At 43.0% G+C, this 24,395-nt stretch overlaps 1 protein-coding gene and 1 long non-coding RNA gene across 2 annotated transcripts in view; one reads left to right on the forward strand and one right to left on the reverse strand.

Moving 5' to 3' along the window:
• Positions 1-24,395, forward strand: part of FHIT (fragile histidine triad diadenosine triphosphatase) — a 1,915,768-nt gene that overhangs the window by 4,249 nt on the left and 1,887,124 nt on the right. The gene's annotated exons all lie outside the window — the stretch shown is intronic.
• LOC136314293 (uncharacterized) lies at positions 1,585-18,950 on the reverse strand. The gene is made up of 3 exons (XR_010727295.1): positions 18,816-18,950; positions 4,831-4,902; positions 1,585-1,634 (listed from the first exon to the last, which is right to left on the reverse strand). It is a non-coding gene; the product is annotated as an uncharacterized lncRNA (long non-coding RNA).

A 24,395-nucleotide genomic window follows, 5' to 3' on the forward strand; every position in this document is an offset into this window, starting at 1 on the left:
TTGCAGATGGACAAAGGAAAGGGCTGAGGTCCTCAGTACCCTAAACATATTTATTCTGCTCACTTTCCTGCTCTTAGCTCTGTACCAGGCATTGTGCCATCATTATACATGGACGACACAGCAGTGAATGTGGCTGACTTGGAGGGGTCATGGTGGTGAGTGGTAGTACATTCTAGGCAGGGGAGAGCTAGAAGTAAGGAAGGAAGGAAGGGAAGGGAGGGGAAGGGAAGGGAGGGGCGGGAGCAAAGGAAGGAAAGGGAAGGAGGGAGGGAGAGAGGGAGAGAGGGAGAGAGGGAGGGAGGGAAGGAAAAGTAGGGAAGGGAGATGTCAAAGTAAGGCAGGAAGGAAGGACATGTTGGGATTTGATGAGCAGAAAGAAGGTCTCTAGTCTGGGATATAAAAATCAATGCGTGGAGGAGGTGGGGGTGACAAGGCTGCAGAGGCAGACATTGGTAATGCTATGCAGAGTGTAGTTACCTGTATTGTAAAAGAATTTCAGACTTAATTCCAAGTGCATTTGGGAAACCATTTAACAGTCTGAAGTGGAAAAATGAAATGGTTGGATTTGTTTTCTAAAATGTGTGGATGCAGTATGAATGATGAATTTGTGAGAGGGCAATTGAGTCTATATAAATTTGAGGGGGAAAATTCTGGGATCCTTAAAGTACCGTATTATTTCTGATTAAGATGTGAATTTGAGGCACCTAATATAAATTTATTTAGCCCAATTATAGTGCCTCTTTCTTTACATAACTTTAACTGGTTTGGACTGCTTTCCAACCAGTGATTCTCAACCCTCTTGCAAGTTGGAATCCCCTCAGACCAGTCCAGTCCCATCCAGATAAATTAAAATCAGTGTGGGAGGCAGGCATTAGTATTTTCTTTAAGTTTCTCAGGTAATTCTGAAGGGCATTTAGGAATGAGAATCACTGATTCTAACAACATGAATAAGGTACAGGGGTCTCAAACTCGCGGCCTGCCGAACAATTTTGTGCGGCCCGCAGACTAATCCACGAAGTTGAAAGTATTTTGGATAAAATTAAGTAAGCCTGTGGATTAGTCTGCGGGCCGCACAAAATTGTTCGGCGGGCCGCATGCGGCCCGCAGGCCGCAAGTTTGAGACCCCTGAAACAAGTGAAAGCCCTTCTGGTGAACGAAAATTAGGGAATCGGGGAACGTGCAGATACTCCAGTACTTTCAGCCTTTTTTGTGTGTGTGGTGCATTTTCACCAATGAAATAAAAGTTGGTTTTGCATCTCATTTACATAATCAAACAACTTTTTTTTGACTTGTTTGCTTTTCTGATGTTCTTGCTTAATAAAAAAAAGAATCAAATGCTTCTTTTTATTGCTTTATATTCCATTTGAAACATTCCCTAATTTTTGTGAGCACTATGTATAGAAAGTAGCAATTTGAAAGCTTTGGGAGTGGAAGAGATGATAAGCCTCATCACGGAGCTCTCATGGAATCTGAGCTGACTACCGGTTGTGCACTGGGCTGTATGTGTTTGAGGTCATTGTGGAGGACTCTGGCCACCCCTCCCCTTGGATCTTTCCAGCTGTACCTGACCTGAGTCAGGGTTCTCCTGTGTGTTGAGTTTCTTCCTGGTATTTAGTTTGTTCCATTCATCATGGCTGAAAAAAAAAGTATTAACCCATTAAAATCATGTTCAGAAGAAACTGAATTGCATGCTTTCATGAGCCATGCATGTCTATTATTGAAAAGGTTTAAACTATTGTTTATAGAAAATACAAAGTGTTTTTACTTGTAACATTCTTACATTCTAATTTATTGCAGTTTGAAATGAACCACTTTCAAAGAGTGTACCTATTATAAAGATTAATTTCCTTAAAAATATTTTTATAGTTATCCACACTCTCAATTTCAGAGTAGAATAATTAAGCTAATTTGATTAAATACCTTTCATTTGCTGGATTATCCATAATATACGTGGACCTTTTCCTTTTAAAAGTTTTTCTTTTTACTTTACAGAAAATGTGTCTATTTATGTTTGCATATGAATATTTATATTAAAAACCTCATATTCAGGATCCAGAAGCATTCTTGGCCTGAATTTCTATTGCCCAACACCATGATTTCCCTTTTTAGCATTTTGTGAGCTCCTACTCTGCTCACAAGGTCATTCCACATGTACAGGTGTACCTCGTTTTATTGCGCTCTACAGGTGCTGCATTATTTACAGACTAAAGGCAATACTGTGTACCAGGAAAAGGATTAAGACTCACTCTGTTATAACAGTTGCTTTATTACTGTAATCTGGAACCAAATCTTTAGTATCTCCAAGGTATACCTGTAGTAGTTTTGTTTTTCTGCTGTGTTGACTCAATAGAGAGAAAAAGAAAAAGAGAGGGAAACAGTGCTTTTGTTGGAGGGTTTAATACAGTTAAAAAAACTACATAGTTTAGGATAGTCTGTGTGTGTGCTAAGGTTTCCTTTTAGTAATAAATAATCAGTAATTGAAGATAAAACTGAGAAGCTGGTTAAGAGGTTTGCACTTTGGCAGTATTCTGGAACTCAAAGACTCTGAGTCTTTCTATTTATTTATTAGTGTTGTTTATATGGATTTGCCTTTTTTTTATTAACAATCAGATTTCCATTAAAATTCAGTATATTCAATTTCTCAGACTCACAGTGATTGGAGCTAAAACCCATCATAGATAATGGGAAGTATCAGTACTCCCTCCTGAGGTTTAGTGCATACATATTTTAGTTGGGCCTGGGCTGGAGGAACGTATGTTCTGCAGTCATTTAATCACTGGACTATGCGATTTGTGGTAAGAAAAATTTCATTTTCTGCAAGACATTTTCTGACGTCTTCTCATGTGTTCAGTTTTGAACAAAAGAACCCTTGCTGCTGTCCTGTCTCCCATTAACTGCAGGACAGTACCTTCTTTGTGTGCCAGGAGAAATTGAAGCCAGGCCTAGAAGCAGGAGTTTGTGGATGTGCTTGCAGCCCTGGAGGACTGGCAGAGGAATAGGTCCTTTAGCCCTGGACCACTTGCACCTCTTGTTCAATCTGTCCTGGGGACAGACTGGTGAAGGGAGAGGTCGTGATCCTGAGGAGAGCAGGGAAAAGCCAGAGAGAAACAAATGCAGTGTGGGAAAGGTGTAACAACCAAAAGATGGTTGGGTGAGGGGAGGGAATGTGTTTTGTGTTTACAAATGTATATGGGAATGGCACCCTGTGCAGTACACAGCATGAATGGCTGTACCCACAGGGCGCCCCTGATTAGTGGGAGGCCCTGATGCCTTTGCAGTGGGGAAGCAATCCTGGGATACAAAAGCTGCTGGTGGCTGCTGCAGTTTGAAATCCTAGTTTCTGGGTTCTGCTGGCTGAGGGGATAAAAGCAAGGCACGGAAGCTTCCAGAGCCCAGGGCCACAGAGAAATCTGCAGCTGAGCCCTCCCTGTCTTATGCCTTCTGAGCAGGGCAGCATGCTTCCCTAAGCTGTGGCTTCCTCTAGCCCAGCGGTTCTCAACCTGTGGGTCGCGACCCCGGCAGGGGTCGAAGGACCCACAGGTTGAGAACCACTGCTCTAGCCTCTCGAATTTCCAAAAGGCAGCAGGCCAAGGTTTCTCTGGCCTAGAGAATTTAGCTGTGTTTGGCTTCCAAGTGAAGGTGGAACAGCTGGGTCCCACTCCTATGGGTTGGGGACTGGCCATAACTATGGGCAAGGGTCCAGGTGAAGCCAGAAACTTCTGCATTTCTAACACTCTCAGATGAGGCAGCCGCTGCTAATCTACCAGCCACACTTGGCTTAGCCAAGGTCTAGGTCTTTATGGCTTCTACTATGTTGCCATTCTGTTTCCCTGTGACGATAATGTTGTTTAGAGTTTACAAGTAAAAGTATCACTGTTAACAGGCTGAGGGTGACCTTGCACCAGTTGTTTTACTTTGTAGTTTTTTTTTTTTTTATAATTTTATTTTTTTAATGGGGTGACATCAATAAATCAGGATACATATATTCAAAGATAACAAGTCCAGGTTATCTTGTTGTTCAATTATGTTGCATACCCACCACCCAAAGTCAGATTGTCCTCTGTCACCTTCTATCTTGTTTTCTTTGTGCCCCTCCCCACCCCCTATCCCTCTCCCATTCCCCCCTCCCCCCCGTAACCACCACACTCTTATCAATGTCTCTTAGTTTCACTATTATGTCCCACCTACGTATGGAATAATGCAGTTCCTGTTTTTTTCTGATTTACTTATTTCGCTTCGTATCATGTTATCAAGATCCCACCATTTTGCTGTAAATGTTCCGATGTCATCATTTCTTATGGCTGAGTAGTATTCCATAGTGTATATGTGCCACATTTTCTTTATCCAGTCATCTATTGATGGGCTTTTTGGTTGTTTCCATGTCCTGGCCACTGTGAACAATGCACTTTGCAGTTTTTTTAAAAATAAAAATGAACTTAATAGTCCCTACCTCATAGGTAGGTATGAATTAAATGGGAAAATCTATATAAAATTTTAGCACAGTATCTCATATAGAAACTTATAAGTAAATGTATTATTTTTATTAATGTTATTATGTATTACATTTGTATTATTTTGTGGATCAGTGGTTCAGATCCATAGACCCAAAGCATGTAGTTGTGTTTGTTCCTGGATGTGTAAGCATGGACAAGTTTCTTGGCTATGTCTGTTTCCTAATCTTTAGAATAGTGCTTATAATGGTAACTACTTGTGGATGTTGTGGAGGGTGAGGTAAGATTGCATGTAGAATGTCCTTGGCATATATTAGCTACTCTAATGACTGAATACTAATTCCTGGATGTGATGAGTTTGCACAACAGCTTTTATTACCTGGCATTCACTGGGTTGTGTAGTAGGAGCAGTCCACATGGATGGCAGGCAAGTGGAGAGTGGGCCCAGGATCTGGAAGTAGGTAATATCTTGCAGTTAAGACAAGCAGGCAGGTGGAGTGTGGGATGACAGCCTGGCAGCAGCTTCTGACCTTTCTGGTACCTCAGTTTTAGTTCCTAAGCCCCAGATTTGTTCTTGCCAGTTCCCCTTGGATATGAGATGTTCCTTGTTCATCATTAATTTATTCACTCAGTAAGTATTTACTGAGGACTATTCTATGTCAGGCACTGTGTTAGGTTTGGTTACACATCAACAAACAAGGCAGGCACAGCCCCTGCCCTCAGGAGTCTTGTGGAGGAGATGAACAATATGCAAGCAAGCAAACAAATGTAATTATAAAATGCCAAGTACTGGCAAGACAGAGTAAGGTACTGTGATCCTGAAAGAGGTAACCTACTGAGATAGGGTAGTCAGAGAGGAGGACCTGCTGACCTGGTCCTCTGAGCGCCTGCCTCCAGTCTTCTTTTCCCTTCCCTCTTGCCAGACATCAGTAATGGTCTTGGCTGATGCCTCTCTGATGCCTGCCATCTCCTTTTCACCTGTTCATGTGCTCTTCAGACACTAGGTACCATGTATGTAACCTGGTTCCTTCCCATTGCCTTCAGCGGGGTTCTGCCCAGAGTGTGTGTTACACACACTCCTTACCCCGATGGGGTGTCAGGCCCATGTCCTTCCTGATCTGACATCTCTGCCATGAAGCAGTGAAAATCAAGAACAAAGCCATTGCTGTAGGGTGTAGAGGAACAGAATGAGAGGGACTGAGGAAGGAGGAAGAAGTTTGGGATCTAGTGATTGGTAGAAGAAACAGTAACATACAGTGTTCGTATGTTGGAATCATAGGTTCAAAGAATTTAAGAGCTTGAAGGAAGTTGGAAAGCTGGTTCTAAAGAGGGGACAAAACTTGCTCTGGGTCATAGAGTTAGTGGCAGAATGACAATCTTCTTTCTTAGTCCTCTCCAGGTTAGGTCCTCTTTTGCTTCCTTGACTTACACTTTTTATTTTTTTATTATTTATTTATTTATTTTTTGCACTTCTCTGAAGGTGGAAACGGGGAGAGACAGTCAGACAGACTCCCACATGCGCCCGACTGGGATCCACCTGGCACGCCCACCAGGGGGCGACGCTCTGCCCACCAGGGGGCGATGCTCTGCCCCTCCAGGGGCGTCGCTCCGCCGCGACCAGAGCCACTCTAGCGCCTGGGGCAGAGGCCAAGGAGCCATCCCCAGCGCCCGGGCCATCCTTGCTCCAGTGGAGCCTCGGCTGCGGGAGGGGAAGAGAGAGACGGAGAGGAAGGAGGGAGGGGTGGAGAAGCAAATGGGCGCTTCTCCTATGTGCGCTGGCCGGGAATCGAACCCAGGTCCCCCACACACCAGGCCGATGCGCTACTGCTGAGCCAACCGGCCAGGGCCAACTTACACTTTTTTATAGCTTTTATTTAACCTCTAAGTTTTGGTCAATGAGTCTTTTCCCTTTGGGTTGTAAGCTCCATGAAGGCAGGGTCCGTGGCTATTTTGCTATTTTCCCAGCACCTGGTCACAGCATATGGTAAGTGGTCTAGGTCCCTCACTTAGACTTCAGTATTGCACTTTGTACTGTGCAATAGACTCAAAGACTTCTGGGCTGTCTTCGATTACTTCTTCGGTTAGCTAAGTCTTGGTTGCATGAGGGAGTATAAGTAAGTGAAATGGACAGAAGCACTCAACCACAGCCCCTCTTACCATGTCTTGAACTTGTACTACCTCCCATTTTTTACCCTTATTGGAGATAATGCCTTGTTTATTGCATTAACATTGTCTTTTTTCTCTCTAGAAAGTTTGCTCCTCAAGGACAGGGGTCTCCTTGGTCCTGTTTCTTGCTGTATCCCTGTGCTAGAACAATGCATGGCTTATGACAGACTGAATGAATTGTGTCTTATCATTACCATCAGGATCTGAAAGTCCCTGGTTGCCCTGCAGGATGCTGCTCCATGCAGATGGGTTATTTATACTACACAGGTCATTGGAATATTCAAATGATGGGAGTCAAGGAGAGGCTGATAAGGAAAAGAGTATAGAGAAGAACTCACTGTCAGGCTCTGAGGAATGACTTCTGACTTTGCTTCTCATGAGCTGTGCAATTTCAAGCAAGTACTCAACCTCTCTGCATCTCAGTTTTCTTTTTTTAAAATTTTTATTAATTTTAATTTATTGTGTTAACATGGATTCAAGTGTCTCACTCAATATAACACCCTCACCTCCCACCCCCTGTCCCCCATTACACCCCCTTTGTCCCCCCTCCCCCTAACTCCCTCCCCCCTTCCCTCTGGGATTTCCTGTCCTGTTATCTGTATCTATGTGTTATGTATACGATATATATAATTTTATTAATCCCTTCACCTTCTCTGATCCCATCCCCTTATCCCCCTTCCCTCTGACAGCAGTCCTCTGTTCCACATATAAATGAAATCATATGATGTTTCTCTTTCTGTGCCTGGCTTGTTTCACTTAGAATAATGATGTCCAGACCCATCCATGCCACCACAGAAGGCAATAGTTCCTTCTTTTCAATGACTGTGTGCTATTCTATTTGTGTATATGTACCACCGCTTTTTTTTTTAAATTAATTTTAATGGGGTGACATTGATAAATCAGGGTACATATGTTCAGAGAAAACATCTCCAGGTTATTTTGACATTTGATTATGCTGCATACTATTACTTTTTAATCCACTTGTCCACTGACTGACACCGATGCTGTTTCCAGATCTTGGCTATTGTAAACAATGCTGCAATAAACATGGGGGTGCATTTCTTCTTTTGAATCAGTGTTTTGAGATTCTTAGGATATATTCCTAAAAGTGGGATAGCTGGGCAAAGGGCAGTTTCATTTTTAAATTTTTGAGGAAATGCCATACTGTTTTCCACAGTGGCTGCACCAGTCTGCATTCCCACCAGCAGTGCAGGAGGGTTCCCTTTTCTCCACACCCTCACCAGCACTTACTGTGTCTTGATTTGTTAATGAGATTAATTCTGACAACTGGGAGGTGGTATCTCATTGTGGTTTTAATTTGCATTTCTCTGATGATTAGTGACATTGAAAATTTTTTCATATGCCTAGTGGCCATCTGTATGTCCTCTTTGGAGTAGTGTCTATTCAGTTCTTTGCCCATTTTTTTTTAATAATTTTATTTTTTTAATGGGGCGACATCAATAAATCAGGGTACATATATTCAAAGATAACATGTCCAGGTTATCTTGTCATTCAGTTATGTTGCATACCCATCACCCAAAGTCAGATTGTCCTCTGTCACCTTCTATCTAGTTTTCTTTGTGCCCCTCCCTCTCCCCCTTTCCCTCTCCCTCTCCCCCTCCCCCCCTCCCCCCGTAACCACCACACTCTTATCAATGTCTCTTTGCCCATTTTTAAATTGAATTGTTTACCTTCCTAGTGTTGAGTTTTTGAAGTTCTTTGTAAATTTTGGTTATTAACCCCTTATCAGATAGATGTACTGGCAAATATGTTTTCCCATTGTGTGCTGTTGGGCAGATAAAATATATTATGCCCACTTTGTTAAAGATGGCACTGCCCACGTGGAAGCCCATCACCCAGGTGATGGTATTGGTTGCCCTTCTTGCTTGGGATGGGCATGATTATATTAATGTGTGTTGGGGGTGGGCTGTGGGCAGGCAGGATTCTTGTAGCCTGGGACTTGGTTTTGGGACTAAGCCTTTCCCACGTTTTTTGATGTAGGGTGGTGCACTCTCATGAGGAATTCTATTATGCCTCAGATGAGTGACTTTGTATCAGAGACTTCCTTGTTTGTATATTGGATTAAAGGTTTTGGTTTCTACACTATAAAGTGGGGCAGACTGGGAGCTTGCTCTCTCTTGGTTCCTGAGATTAGCATTAGAGAGGAGAGCAGAGAAAGGCCACATGAGGAGAGGAGAAGCAGCCAAGATGGTGGAGTGCTGAAGGAGAAGCTAGTTTGTGCAGAGAGAAGGAGATGGGGAACAGAGGTGAATAAGGCTGGTGAGGTAGAAATCTTTGATTCTAGGAAACTTGGATAAGTCAGTGGCTTTGGGAGCCCCGAATGGAAAGGGAAGTGTTTTCCCACTGTGTGTATTTCTTGCCCGCCAGGTGCAAGCTAGGATTAAAAGGTAATGAATGGCCCACCAGTTCTTGGCTTCATTGTTTCATTACCGTCTGTCCGAATCAAATGCAAACCTGCATAGGCCAGGCGGCTGTGATGGTGGCTGTGGCTACTGACTTTACCTGTGGGTTGTCTTTTTATTTTGTTTATGGTGTCTTTTGCTGTGCAAAAGCTTTTTAGTTTGATATAGTCTCATTTGTTTATTTTGTGCTGCATTTAACTTGCCCATGGATATAAATCAGCAAAAATATTGCTACGAGAGATATCAGAGAGTTTCATGATTTATATTTAAGTCTTTTACACATTTTGAGTTTATTTTTATGAATGGTGGTCTAGTTTCATTTTTTTGTATGTACCTGTCCAATTTTTCCAACACCATTTATTAAACAAACTGTCTTTACCCCATTGTATGCTCTTATGCCTCCTTTGTCAAATATCAATTGACCATAAAGGTGTGGGTCTATTTCTGAGTTCTCTGTTTTGTTCCATTGATCTATGTGCCTGTTCTTATGCCAGTACCAAACTATTTGAGTACAATGGCCTTGTAGTATAACTTGATATCAGGAAGTGGGATACCTCCCACTTTATTCTTTATTTTCCATATTGCTGAGGCTATGCGTGTTCTTTTTGGTTCCATATAAATATTTGGAATATTTGTTCTATATTTATGAAGTATGCCATTGGTATTTTAATAGGAGTTGCATTGAATTTATAGATTGCTTTGGGTAATATAGACATTTTAATGATGTTTATTCTTGTTGGTATCTTCCTTGAGTTCTTTTTTCTATGTCTTATAATTTTTCGACTACGAGTCTTTTACCTCCTTGGTTAAATTTACTCCTACGTACTTTATTCTTTTTATTGCAAAAGTGAGGGTGATTGTTTTCTTAATTTCTCTTTCAGACAGTCTATTGTTGGTTTATAAAAATGCCACTGATTTCTGAATATTAATTATATATTCTTCCACGTTGCTGAATTCATTTACCAGGTCTAGTAGTTTTTTTACTGCTATTTTAGGGTTTTCTATGTACAGCGGCGGTTCTCAACCTGTGGGTCGTGACCCCGGCGGGGGTCGAACGACCAAAACACAGGGGTCGCCTAAAGCCATCGGAAAATACATATTTATTATACAATACATTTTTAAATAAAATATGTATTTTTGCCTCCCTGAGGTAAATCCCAATTGCTCATGATGTATGATTTTTTTTGGTGTATTGCTAGATCCAGTTTGCTAATATTTTGTTGAGAATTTTAGCATCTATGTTCATCAGGGATATTGGCCTATAGTTTCCTTTCTTTATAGTGTCTTTACCTAGTTTTGGAATGAGGATCATGCTTGCCTCATAAAAAGAGTTGGAATTCTTTTCTCCTTATGAATTTTTAAAAAAAGCTTGAGAAGGATAGGTGTTAGTTCTCCTTTGAATGTTTGGTCAAATTCACCTGTTAAGCCATCCAGTCCAGGTCTTTTGTTTGCTGGGAGTTTTTTTTCTTCTCTTCTTTTTTTTTTTTATTTAAAAAAATTTTTTTTTACAATTTTTTGGGGGAGCTATTTTTCTATTTTTTATTATTTTATTTATTGATTTTTAGAGGGAGGGAGAGAGAGAGAGAGAGAGAGAGAGAGAGAGAGAGAGAGAGAAAGGGGGGATCAGGAAGCACCAACTCCCATATGTGCCTTGACTGGACAAGCCCAAGGTTTCGAACTGGCAACCTCAGCATTCTAGGATGACACTTTATCCCACTGCGCCACCACAGGTCAGGCTGCTGGGAGTTTTTTGATAACTGTTTCAATTTTATTTGTTATAATCAGTCAGTTTAGGTTTTCTGATTCTTCAGATTGAGTGTTGGAAGATTGTATGTTTCTAGAAATATATTCATTTCATCGAGGTTGTACAATTTTTTGGCATATAGATCTTCATAGTATTTCCTACAATACTTTGTATTTCTGTTGTGTCAGTTATTAGTTCTGCACTTTCATTTTTAATTTTATTTATTTGAGTCCTCTCCCTTTTATTCTAGATGAGTCTGGTTAAAGGTTCATCAATCTTGTTTACCTTTTCAAAGAACCAGCTTCTGGTTTTATTGATCCTCTGTATTGTTTCTTTAGCCTCTATGTCATTTATTTCTGCTCTGATCTTTATTATTTCCTTCCTTCTACTACATTTGGGCTTTACTTGCTGTTCTTTTTCTAATTCTTTTAGATACAGGGTTGTTTTTTTGAGTTTTTTTCTAGCTTCTTAAGGTATGCCTGTAATGCCATGAACTTCCCTCTCTGGACTGCTTTTGCTGTGTTCCATAAATTTTGAGTTGTTGTATGCTCATTATCATTCATTTCTAGGAATTTTTTTATTTATTCTTTGGTCTTGTTGTTAACCCATTTGTTATTTAATAACATGCTATTTAGTTTCCAAGTACTTGAGTGTTTTTCAGTTTTTCTGTTGTGGTTGATTTCTAGTTTCATGCCATTGTGATCAGAGAAAATGCTTGATATGATTTCAATCTTCTTAAATTTGTTGAGACTGCTTTTGTGCCCTAATATGTGGTCTATCCTAGAGAATGTTACATGAGCACTTGAAAAGAATGTATATTCTGCTGCTTTAGGGTGAAAGGTTCTGAAGATACCTATTAAATCCAGTTGATCTAGTGTATCCTTTAAGTCTGCTGTTTTTTTGTTAATTTTCTTTCTTGAGGATCTATCTAGTGATGTTAGTGAGGTATTGAAATCCCCAACTATTATAGTATTGCTGTGGATCTCTCCCTTTAAATCCATCAAAGTCTGCTTTATATATTAAGGTGCTCCTATATTAGGTGCATCGTTATTTATAATGGTTATATCTTCCTTTTGGATTGCTCCCTTTATCATTATGTAGTGACCTTCTTTATCTCTAACTATAGTCTTCGTTTTAAAGTCCATTTTGTCTGATATAAGTATTTCTACCCCAGCTTTTTTTTTTCATTTTTATTTGACATGAAATATTTTTTCCATCCTTTACCTTCAGTCTATGTGCATCTTTTGTTTTGAGATATGTCTCTTGTAGACAGCATATGTATGGGTTCTGTTTTCTATCCATGCAGCTACCCTGTGTCTTTTGATTCGATCAGTTAATCCATTTACATTTAAGGTTATTATTGATATGTAGTTGTTTATTGCCATTTTATTCTTTAAAGCTATATTCCTTTTTACTGTATTTTCCCACCTTGATCTGTTTACAATAGTCCCCTTAACATTCCTTGCAGCATTGGTTTGGTTGTAATGAGTCCCTTGAGTTTTTTTTTTTGGGGGGGGGAAACTTTTTATTTCTCCTTCAATTTTAAATGATAGCCTTGCTGGATAAAGTAGTCTTGGTTGTAGGCTCTTGTTTTGCATTACTTTGAATATTTCTTTTCATTTTCTTCTGGCCTCAATTGTTTCTGTTGAGAAGTAAAATGTCATCCTTATGGGGGCTCCTTTGTAAGTGATAGCCATTTTTTCTTTAGCAGCTTTTAATATTTTCTCTTTATCTCTTAGCTTTGGTATTTTAATTATGATGTGTCTTGGTGTAGATTTCTTTGGATTTCTCTTTAATAGAATTCTCTGTGCTCCTTGAACTTGTGTGACTTTTTCCTGAGTCAATTTTGGGAAGTTTTCAGCTATGATTTGATTGAACAAGGTCTCTATCCCTTTTTTTTTTTTTTTAGTAACCCCTATGATGTGAATGTTATTTCTCTTCACATTGTCACAAAGCTCTGTTAGAATTTTCTCAGACTTATTGAGTCTTTCTTTTTGCTGCTCTGCTTCCATGCCTTCATTTATCTTGTCCTCTAACTCACTAATTTGATCCTCAGCTTCATCCTGATTTTAATTCCTTCCATTGTGTTCTTCATTTCTGATTTTGTATTTGTCATTTCTGACTGATTCTTTTTTATTATTTTAATTTTTTTTTATGCTTGCTGTCTCTTTATTTAGGTGTTTGTTATGTCTATCTATTGTTATTTTAAGATCTTTTAGCATCCTAATAATCATTATTTTAAACTCTGCATCCAGTAGTTTGGTTATATCTGACTCATTCAAGTCCTTTTCTGGGGATATCTCTTGATTCATTTGAGTTGCATTTTTCTGCCTTTCCATTTTGTCTGTGTATAAGATTTTGGCCACTGGGAATCCAATGGGTGTGGCCTCTGTGTTCCATAGGTCTGTCTGCAGGCCTGCCACCCTCTCTATTGCTGCCTCGGGTGTTTGGGTTTGGGCATTGCTGGTGCTGGTTTGCTGTGGCAGTTGCTGTGGTTTCTGCCTCTCCTTCACTGGAGGGGCTGTGTTCACGTGCCTGGGTCTACAAGCCTCAGGTAGCCTTGGCCTTTGCCTTGCCGCCATGGTTGGGAGCTTATGCCACATCTGGGCTGCAAGCCTTGGCACCATGTGCAGGGCTACACACCTATGCTCAGCCGTGGGTCTCTGCCTGTTTCCCAGCTTTCTCCCTGCCCTTGCAGGCTGAGCTGCGCTCACGCGCCATCCACAAGCCCCAGCTCCATGGGTCTGATGGGGCTGCATGCCTGTGCTCAGCAGCATGTCTCTGTAGTTCCCTGGCTTTCGCCTTTCCCCTGAAGGTGGGATTGCAGGCAGGACATTTTTGCTTATCCAGCCAGCAGCTGGGTTGGACTGCTTTCATGTGCTTTCATGTGCCCCTTCCACCCCTGCCTGGCGAGACTGAGCTCACGCTGGGCCTCAGTCATGGCCGGCCTTGCTTCCACCCATACTGAGGAGACTGCGCTTCTGCATCCCGCCTCTGCTGGCCCTCTGGTGAGCCCTCAGCAGTGTGAGTGGGGTGCTGCTGCTCAGACCTCAGCATTCAATACTGTATCTCTCATGGCTCCCTGCTTCTAAGCGTCTCTGCTAAGAGTGCCATTGGAGAGTTTGTTTGGCTGGTGTCCTGCTTCCCTTTGCTGGTATTGCTGTTTCCAGGGGAAATATTCACTCCAGATTTGGGGAGTGACTCAGCCCAGGGGTTAGGGTGGGTGTCCCTCAAAGTATTTCTCCCTGTGCTTCCTAGATTACACTCTCTTCCTGCTACTCTGGTCTTCTTCTCCTAGATTACATCGCCCAGTCTCCCAGAGTCCCGGGTTAGTGGTTGTGAAAGAGGTTTTCTGCATGGTCCCTTTAAGAAGAATTCTGGGTCTGAGAAATCTCTCTCTTTCTCACAAACAGTATTCTGACTTGTTTTGCAGCTAAATACTGTCCATATGCCTCTTCTAGGCTCTGGGGCTGCAGGTTGGGGCTTTGTTCCTGGGGCCCAGGACCCTCCCCTTTCCGGTAAACTCACTTCCGGCCATGCCAGTCCCTCTTGGCTGCCGTTCACTCCTGGGAGCTGGGCAGCCCCTTCCACGTTTCTGCTTTTCCTACCAGTCTTAGTGTGGCTTCTTCAGTGTTCCTTGGTTAAAGAGTCCTCTTAGTTTAGTTCAAAGTTGGTTTTTCCAGATGATAGTGCTTAAAATTAAGTTGTAATCCACTTTGGTTCTGGGAGGTGGAATTTGGTACGTCCACCTACTCCATCTCTGTCTGCCCTCCTCATTTAGTTCTTTTTTGGGGGGGAATTTCTCTTGTTGATTCATTTGGGTTGCATTTCTTTGTCTGCCAATTTTGTCTGTGTATTAGGTAGCATTGTCTGACTTTGAACTTCTTGTGTTGTCTTTATGAGGAAGATGGGCTCAGTGGTACTGACCTCCAGGCCACTTGTTTTTCTTGTTCTAGGAATGCTTCTTGAGGGTACTATTTTCCCTCTTGTTGCATGTGAGTAATGAATTCAGTTGGTCCTTTTGTGGGTACGGTTATCCCATCAGGCTGGCTGGCTCTAAGGGTCAACCTTGATCATGTGTATTAAACACATTGTGCAATGTCTGTCCTATTGGGAACATTTATTCTGCACAGTGTCTGGTGCCTGCTAGACTCCTCCTTTTGGTGTGCTGCTTGTGTAGGTAGCTGAGTCTAGGGTTGGTGCTGGTCTCCCACCCATTATCCATTGTGTTGGTTATAGATCTTCTTGGGTTGGCATCAGCTGTTATTTGTAACCTGCTGGGACTACCTGTCTTTAGGTACTCCCCTTTTTTCTCTTGTGTCACTGTTTTCTGTGCCTGGGTAGTGTGAGAGGGGCCAACCAGTGTATAAGGAACAGCTTCCTCCTGCTTAGAAATGACAGCAGCTCCGTAAAAGCCCCAAGCTCTATAAGATTTGACTCCACTTTTCAGCTACTCCACCTCCTCTTGCAGCTGCTTAGTCTTCCCACAGAGTCTTCTGAAGAAAGGCTATAGTGTGGGCTCAGACTGGCCTAACCCAACCAACCCCTCTACAGGTTGCAGGCTTGTTTGGTTAGGGAAGTTGAGGTTGTAAATACAATGTTAGTGGGACCCCCTACTTAGGGTTCTCTTAGTCAGGAGCTCTGTATGGATAATGCGGCTCCTACTCCAGAGCTTGATCCTTCACCCACTGCTGGATACTCAAATTTTATTTCTCCCCAACAAGGTGAGCAGCAAATTCAGATTGAGTGGGGCTAAGAGGCCCTTCTTCAGAAGTTCTTACAGCTTGTATAACTCAGGTCTCAGGGTGGAAGACTGAGAGAGTCCTCTTCTGGGGCTGACTGTGCCCCCTCTACTGAAATTAGCTAAGCCCCTTGACCAGTTCCAACAATAGGTTCACAGGAACTCACACTTTAAATGTCCATGCTCCAAGCCTCTCTCCCTTCCCCCTGTGGAACCTAGGCCAGTGGGGCAGGATATCCAGCACCCAGGCTGGCTGACTATGCAGCTCCACCCTAATCCAGTGCACATGAGCTGCTGCGCTGGTGCTGATCACAGAGAGAAGGCTAGCCTCAGCTTAGCCAGGTGTGAGGAGCCCTTCCATTGGATACCACTCTAGCAAGGGTTGTTAGGTCCTGAACCAATGCTCTTTGCAGCTGGTCCCTGGATATGCCAGCCCCAGGCCTCCCTGACAGGAACCTTGTGGGCAAGTCCTGCTGGGGGTGAGGATGACGGAGACGCAAAGACCCGACTCTGGGGACCAGGTTCAGGGACGCAGATCCACTTTATTCAGGAAGTACGCAAGCTTATATAGATGGGTTCAGCCTATAGGATGTTACAGTGTGTTCCTCAAAGCCAATGGCTGAAAAGATCAGGGAGCTGCGTGGTTGGCACTAAGTCACTTCCTTATAGCGGGTGAGCTTCCTTCCTTGGTGTGCCCAGGAGGCTTCTGGGAGCTAGAGTATTCTCACAGCATTGCATCAGCCGCAGCTGCTAGGAATGTGCTCTGCACTCCACCCATAGAACCTGGTGCAGACAGTGGGAAAAACTGCTGTGACTGGCCCACAGCAATCTTCTTAGAGCTACAAGCAATTCAAAGTTTGTGGCTGCCTCTGCTGGGCCCTGGTGTTTATGGAAATACCAAGTTGCAAACCTAGGCTGGCTTTTATCCACTCTGGGCCTGGGGGAAGATCTGCTTAAAAGGCCAAGGTTCCCTGAGTTCCACCTTCTGTAGCCTGTCTGCTAGCTGCCTGTTAGGCTTAGCCACTGAAAAAAGCTTCTGGTAGAGTCTAGAGCTTGCAGCAATTCAGGGATTAAGAAGGGTGGTGGGTGTGGTTACGCCCCTCAGCCCCAGATGTCAGTCTGTCCAGACATTTTCATAGACCTCAGTAGGGTTTGGCCCCAGGAGTCCTGTAGGTGTGGCCTCTGAGACCTAAAGGTGTGGTCTGTCTGCAGACCGGACAGTTTCTACTATTCTCCCGTGAGGCAGAATGACCGGTCTTAGACTTGGGAGTGTGTAGGGAAAAGCCTCGGCCTCAACACCAGAAAACTGAGTCATTGATGTGCCCCCTGCTTCCTGGCTTCTCAGCACAACCCAGTCTCCATGATTGTGGCAGAAGAGATTCCCCAGGGTGGAGTATTTGCTTTTCCCCAGGATGCTGCTGCTCAGAAGGGACTGCTCTACCCAAGAAAGATGGTGACTGAAGTATTGGAGAATGACTCAGGACAGGGATTCCGGTGGCTGTCCCCTACAGTCTCTCCCCTACAGTCTCTCCCTGGGCCTCTAACCTTACACTCTCCTCACGCAACTCTAGGCCTCTCAGCTCTCCCCTGCCAGAGCACAGGTAAGTGGCTGTGAATGAGATTTTCTGCACTGGCCCTTTAAGACGAAGCCTGCATCTCTGAGAGCTTTGTCTCTTTCTTGCAGACAGAAACCCAGATTTTTTCACGACCAAATGCTGTCTGGGCACCTCTTCTAGGCTGTGTGGTTCTAGGCTGGGCTCCTGGCCTGGGGCTGAACACCCACACCTCTCAAGGTTGACTTTCCCTGCAGTGATAGTCCCCCAGACCCTCAGCCACTGATTGCTCCTAGGAGCAGGACAGCCCTTTCCACGTCTGTATCCTTTCTGTCAGTCTTGTTGTGGCTTCTTCTGTGATCCTTGGTTATAGGCTCCTCTTTGTTTAGTCCAAAGTTGACATGTCAAGACGGTTGTTCTTAAATTAAATTGTAATTCAATTTGGTCCTTTGGAACGTCTGCCTACTCCATCGCCATCTTTGGCTCCCCTGCATCTCACTTTTCTGTAACATGAAGATGGTCAGACTATGTAGTTCTTAAGAGTTGTTGTGAGGATCAGGTGAGATTAATGATGTAAAGCATGCCTTAAAGTGCTTGCTGTGTAGTCAGTACTCAATTCGCATTACCTGTGATTGCTGTCATTAAACCTAAAACGTTGCTCTGTCTGCTATTGCTGGCTAGTTGTTATACATGTGCCATGTTTCTCTCTGAGAATCAAGGCTGGATCTTTCCTGTAGTACTATGTTATTTGTTGGATTGTCATATTTTCTTTGGTCATCAAAGAAATGTACAAGCCTTCAGTTCTGGCCATCTAAAGTTTACTGAAAATGTTGATGAACAACGGCCCAGGATTCAGCACACAGATTAATGCTTCTTGATGTCAAAGACAGAGGAATATAAATTAGAAAACAAACACATCTATCGTACTGTAATATTTAAATGCCTTCTCATAACACTTAAGATTCTCATTAGTCCAACATCAGAAAAATGATAAATATTAATATTTACCATCAAAGGAAAGCTTAGAAATCAAAGCAGAGTAAACAACTGTTGTATTTCAAAGATTACATAATACTGAATGAATTTAAATTAATCACTGCCAAAGCTTTATTTTTAAAAATTTCTCTGTGAGATAGTTTAATTCTTTTTATCCAGTATATAAACTAGGAAAGATATTGTAATGCTGGTGGCCGAGACCAGGCAGGTCCGCAGTGGATTCAGGAAGATGGTAGAGAAATTGTGGGGCCAGAAAGCGTTAGGCCATTCCCATTTAATAGATTCTCGCAACGGGGGATAAGCAGACAGAGAGGGAAAAGTGCTTTATCTCAGGAAAACAAACAGCAAAATGACCCCTCACAGTGATGGGCAGGCAATCTGGGCATCTGCAATATGCCATCTGCCCTGAGGGCAAGCACCCAGAGCCTTACATAGACTATACACATGTGGCGCTGCCATGTGCTCACGCATTTATCAGGCAAAGTTTTTGCAGCCTATAAGCCAGCAAGCAAGCCTAACACATCTGTTTTTCCAACATTCCACCCCTTTAGTGTTGCTTGCTTCACAACCTACATGACAGGTATCTTTTGCAATGGTCCCTGTGCAAGGAGTGAGGTTCATTACATAAAAAAAACAGACTACAGCAATAGCATAAGTTATACAATAATCACGGTAATTACAAAGGAGTCCTTCACAATGTCTCCCTGAGCACTCTGACCAAAGAGTTAACTGGAGGCCTACCTCTAGCCCCCTACCCCATGGTAGGTAGGAGGGTCTGTATAGTCCAAGGATGTGTCCATTGAAGAAAATGTCCTTGGTTGTTTCCGCACCTGGATAGGAGCAACTTCCTGGTGCAAGAGGGACTCCACAGGTACCACTGCTCCCCCATCAAGGTCTCTCATATACTGCTCACAAAAATTAGGGTATATTTCAAAATGAATATGAAGCAGTAAAATATCCTTTAATTTTTGTGAGCGATGTAGTACTGTCCACAGGTGGTATGTTCATTCAGCAAGGGAGCTGGTGCCCTCCTCTGATCGCATCCTAGAGTCCATTATACTGCTCAGTGATCAGTCCGCAATAGACAGCCCAGCTGTCTATGCAAATCACCCAAGGTGAAAGTCCATTACAGGCAACCAGCCACACAGCTCTTTGATAATGGACCTCAGCACCTTTCCATATATGCTATTTCCATTGCCAGAAGCCTCATCCAAACCCCTTAGGAAGCTCACAGGCCCTGGCAAGTCAAGGCCTGTGTCATCTTAACAGTTCTCTTAGCTGCTGTTGCTGCAAAAAAAACAAGAACAAAAACAAAAAACACTTATTATCTTCTAACAATACCTACTGCACATTAGAAGAAGATCAGTAGATTGACAGTTACACATGCCCATCCCTGTTGGATGGGTCCCTCAGCTTTCCCCCTATTCAAACTGGGACAATGGTCTTAGAGTTCCTTCTCTTTCCCAGCTGCCTCCAACAAGTGATCCTGCAACATTGCAACCTAAGTACCAGCCATTTACTTGGCAGCTGCTGGGGCCATCCGCTTCCTCAGCTTTTTCAACAGCTGGAACCTCTGCTCTGACTTAAGCTGCTGCCAAAGCTCTAGCAGGATTTTATGAGATCTGCCATCTAATTTCTCCCTACCTACCCTGGCTGCAATCAAATCTACCCATATCTGTGTTTGGGTAAACTTTATAGGCCCGTTTCTCTTGTTAGTTGGTGGGGGGACAGCACAGGCAGCAGCCCTCACAACCTTACCGTCCTGCACTGTCTCCAGCTCTCCTAAATCTGCCGCCATCTGTGTAACTGCATTGATGGTCTGCCCCACAAAGAAGCTCAAGCTAGCCACTAGTGACCCAGAAGGGGATGATCCCTCATCCCTGCTGTAAACACTTCTTCATCTGGCCCATGGGATCTTAGGTTGAAAGCAGCATTTCTCATACCCAGTTTATGGAGTAACTTCTACAGCTCAGAAAATGACTGCCACTGAATCACTGCCCCTGGAAAGTCTCCAGCATTCTGCCAGACTGTACAAATGGCGGACATCACCCATTCTAATAGGGTATAGTTTCCTGGATTGTCACAGCAGTTCTGAAGTTGTTGTCTCAGGGAAGAGTGCATGGTAATGGTGGCCAATTTCTACCTCTGTTTTGGAGAGCATGATGCCTCCCACCCCTATGTCCCAATGCTGCAGCAACCAAGCTTCCAGAGACTCCGTGGGTTTCTGCATAAATTGTGCTCCCCAACTCCATCAGCTCTGCCTGAGTGTAGGGCCAGACCACAGAGTGCTCTACTATCTGTGGAGGGGATTCTGCCTGACCCTGAGGCACTCTTGGCTGCTGGGTTTTTTTGTTTTTTTTTTAATAAATAAATTTTTATTAATTTTAACGGGGTGACATCAATAAATCAGGGTACATATATTCAAAGAAAACATGTCCAGGTTATCTTGTCTTTCAATTATGTCATACCCATCACCCAAAGTCAGATTGTCCTCCATCACCTCTATCTAGTTTTCTTTGTGCCCCTCCCCCTCCCCCTCCCTCTCTCCCTCCTCCCCTTCCCCTGCCCCCTGTAACCACCACACTCTTGTCCATGTCTCTGAGTCTCGTTTTTATGTCCCACCAATGTGTGAAATCCTGCAGTTCTTGTTTTTTTCTGATTTACTTATTTCGCTCTGTATAATGTTATCAAGATCCCACCATATTGTTGTAAGTGATCCGATGTCATAATTTCTTATGGCTGAATAGTATACCATGGTGTATATGTGCCGCATCTTCGATATCCAGTCTTCTATTTTTTTTTACAGTGATTAAAGCCTTTAAGCTAACTCTTGGCCAATACAGCAAGAATACATAAAAGAGTAGTGTTCTTAACAAGTTCACCAAGTCCAAGTTTGCCCCAACACCATGCCAAGTCCCTGATAAATGCAACCCAACTCCAGTTCAGTCTGTTAGGAGCTGACCCAAGGAGCAGGAGTCCAGGAAAAGTCCACATGGCACTGGAATTGTTGTTACAATTCTATACTTTGCAGCTCACATCCAAGTCCCAATGACTGCTGCTTCTAGCTGGTAATGATTCAGGTAGACCGGAAAAGCCATCTGCAGCATGTGTGGAGATGGAGCTTCTGTTCTCCTCTGCCTGGAGAGATGAGACCAGGTTGCTTTTCCCTGGAGCTCTGCGACTGTGGCTTGGTAAAGAGAACCTTGGGATACACTAAGCTGGGTGGCAAAGGTAGATTCATAATAGAAGTCGGCAAAAGGGGAAAAGAGAGCTCTAAATTAGGAGTAGGTCCCAGCCTGAAATATGAGTGGGGCATTGAGGTAGGAAGAATAAAGGAAACACTATGTATTAAACAAAGCAGCAGAAAATAGGACTATTAACACCCACAACAGAGATCTTCGAGGGAATAATAAAAAACCTGACTATTCAGGCAAGACATAGTTAAGTGGCCCTTGTGCAAATGAGATCAGTTTACCTGCTTCTTGGAAGAAATACCCTAGGCTCGTCCACAGTGTCGTAGATGGGGGTGATGGCCCTGGGTACCTTCAGCCTTCTGTGGCAAACTCCAGCATTCTGGGCAAGGTTAGGTCATAGGTGGCCTCTCCTGTTCTGACAGAGGTTACTATAAATCCAGAATATGTATCCACTGTAACGTGGACATAGGACTGTTTGCCAAATGAAGGTATATGAGTAACATCCATTTTCCAAAGTTGTCCTGGTAGGGGTCCTTGAGGGTAAACTTCAAATGAAGGGACAGATTGTAGTATAGGACCCCTTGGACAGGATTTCCCAATCTGCCATGCTGCTTCCCGAGAAAGTTGAAACTGTTTACACAGGGATGCAGCATTCTGGTGATGAACAGTATGAGACTGAATTGCTTGATCTGTCATGTTTGTTCCAAATAATTTTCTTTTGGGTAGCTTGATCAACAAGGGCATTTCCTTGTGCTAAAGCTCCAGGGAGCATGGAGTGAGCTCGAGTATGTCCTATAAAACATGGAGCTCTATGTTGACATACAAGTCTTTGAAGAAGGAGGAACTTCGGAAATAGTTCATCAGCATTTGTCCCTAAGACAGCAGTCTTTATAGTGGAAACACCATAAGTAAATATTTGCTGTCTGTATATAGATTAAAGGGGGAATATGGAAAATGCTGAAAAGCCATGATAATGGCATATAATTCTAGTCTTTGAGCTGATTTTAAGTTGACAGTTTCAGTATAAAGTCCATTGATTTGCAAGAGGAATTTGCCATTTAGTGGAAGTTTCCCAGAGCCATTGTTATTGATCCTTTGAAAAAAGGAACAACAATAATTTTGAGGTTCAAAACCTATAAGCTGTAAGGGACGCCTATGCCTCTTGATAATCCAGGAGGCAACAAGATCAGAATATAGAAGTGTATTCCATGGGCTATTAGATGGTTCAATGTGCCCAAGCTATAGCTGCTCTTGTACCAATTGAGCAGCTGCCCTAAATTTCTCCTGATAAAGGGGCCGTTGGTCTACCCATACAGGATTATCTGATTTCCAAGTAATTGGGTCTACAGAATGCATTATTGAGGTAGCAGGAGCTACCAAGGCCCCTATGCTAAATTTTGATATCCTAATCCACACCTTCTGGTATTGGGTTCCATTTCTATGGGGGTGAGTATTTCTCGCTGTTCTTTCCCTAGTCCCTTGGTGTGCAAAAATCCCCGATCAAGCATCTGAGTACTGACTAAACCATTAGGACTGACAAGTAATGCTCCCATATTTTTCAAAACATCTCTACCCCACAAATTAACTGGCCATCCAGGGAGCACATAAGGCTTAAAAAATCCAGAATGACCTTCTTAATCATCCCAATGTAAAAAACTAGAGCTTTGTTGAGGGGATTTACTCTGCCCTATACCTTGTAATTCTGTGGCTGCTGCATGCGTGGACCAGGAAGAAGGCCAGTGTAGCTTAGCAATAACAGATACATCATCTCCAGTATCTAAAAGTCCTTTAAATTTTTTTTTTTTTGTATTTTTCTGAAATTGGAAACGGGAATGCAGTCAGACAGACTCCCGCATGCGCCCAACCGGAATCAACCTGGCATGCCCACCAAAGGGCGATGCTCTGCCCATCTGGCATGTCGCTCTGTTGTGACCAGAGCCATTCTAGCGCCTGAGGCAGAGGCCACAGAGCCATCCTCAGTGCCTGGGCCAACTTTGCCTCAATGGAGCCTTGGCTGCAGGAGGGGAAGAGAGAGACAGAAAGGAAGGGGGGAGGGTGGAGAAGCAGATGGGCGCCTCTCCTGTGTGCCCTGGCTGTGAATCAAACCCGGGACTCTGCTTGCCAGGCCGACACTCTACCACTGAGCCAACCGGCCAGGGCCTAAAAGTCCTTTAAATTTATGCTCATGTATTATTAGTTCATTTCAGGGCATTCCTGACCTATTTTTTTTTAAATCCAATTGGCAAAATTAGAGAAGCCAAATCACCAATTTGCTTGGGGCCCCATTCGCAGGATGTGGCCTGAGAAGCAGAATTAGCATCCTTATACTATTCTTCTAACTGCCTGAAGTAGCCGTGAGACAAATTCTTTTTTTTTTCAATTAATTTAATGGGGTGACATTTATAAAATTGTCTTCCGCCACCTTCTAACTGGTTTTCTTTGTGCCCCTCCCCCAACCCCCTACCTCTCCTCCCCCCACCCTGTAACCCCAACATTGTTGTTCATGTCTCTGAGTCTCATTTTTATGTTCCACCTATGTATGGAATCATATAGTTCTTAGTTTTTTCTGATTTACTTATTTTGCTCACTATAATGTTATCAAGGTCCATCCATGTTGTTGTAAAAGATCTAATGTCATCATTTCTTATGCCTGGGTAGTATTCCATAGTATATATATATACCAAAGCTTTTGAATCCACTCGTCCTCTGATGGACACTTGGGCTGTTTCCAGATCTTTGCTATTGTTAACAATGCTGCCATGAACATGGGTGTGCATTTCTTCTTTTCAAACAGTGCTATGGTGTCCTTGGGGTATATTCCTAGCAGTGGTATAGCTGGGTCAAAAGGCAGTTTGATTTTTAATTTCTTGAGGAATCTCCATACTGTTTTCCACAGTGGCTGCACCAGTCTGCATTCCCACCAGCAGTGCAGGAGGGTTCCCTTTTCTCCACATTGTCGTCAGCACTTATTCTGTGTTGTTTTATTGATGAGCGCCATTCTGACTGGTGTGAGGTGATATCTCATTGTGGTTTTAATTTGCATTTCTTTAATGATTAGTGATGTTGAGCATTTTTTCATATGCCTATTGGCCATCTGTATGTCCTCTTTGGAGAAGTGTCTATTCAT

Source organism: Saccopteryx bilineata, chromosome 10 (genome assembly GCF_036850765.1).
Source record: "Saccopteryx bilineata isolate mSacBil1 chromosome 10, mSacBil1_pri_phased_curated, whole genome shotgun sequence".
In the NCBI taxonomy this organism is placed as follows: domain Eukaryota; kingdom Metazoa; phylum Chordata; class Mammalia; order Chiroptera; family Emballonuridae; genus Saccopteryx; species Saccopteryx bilineata.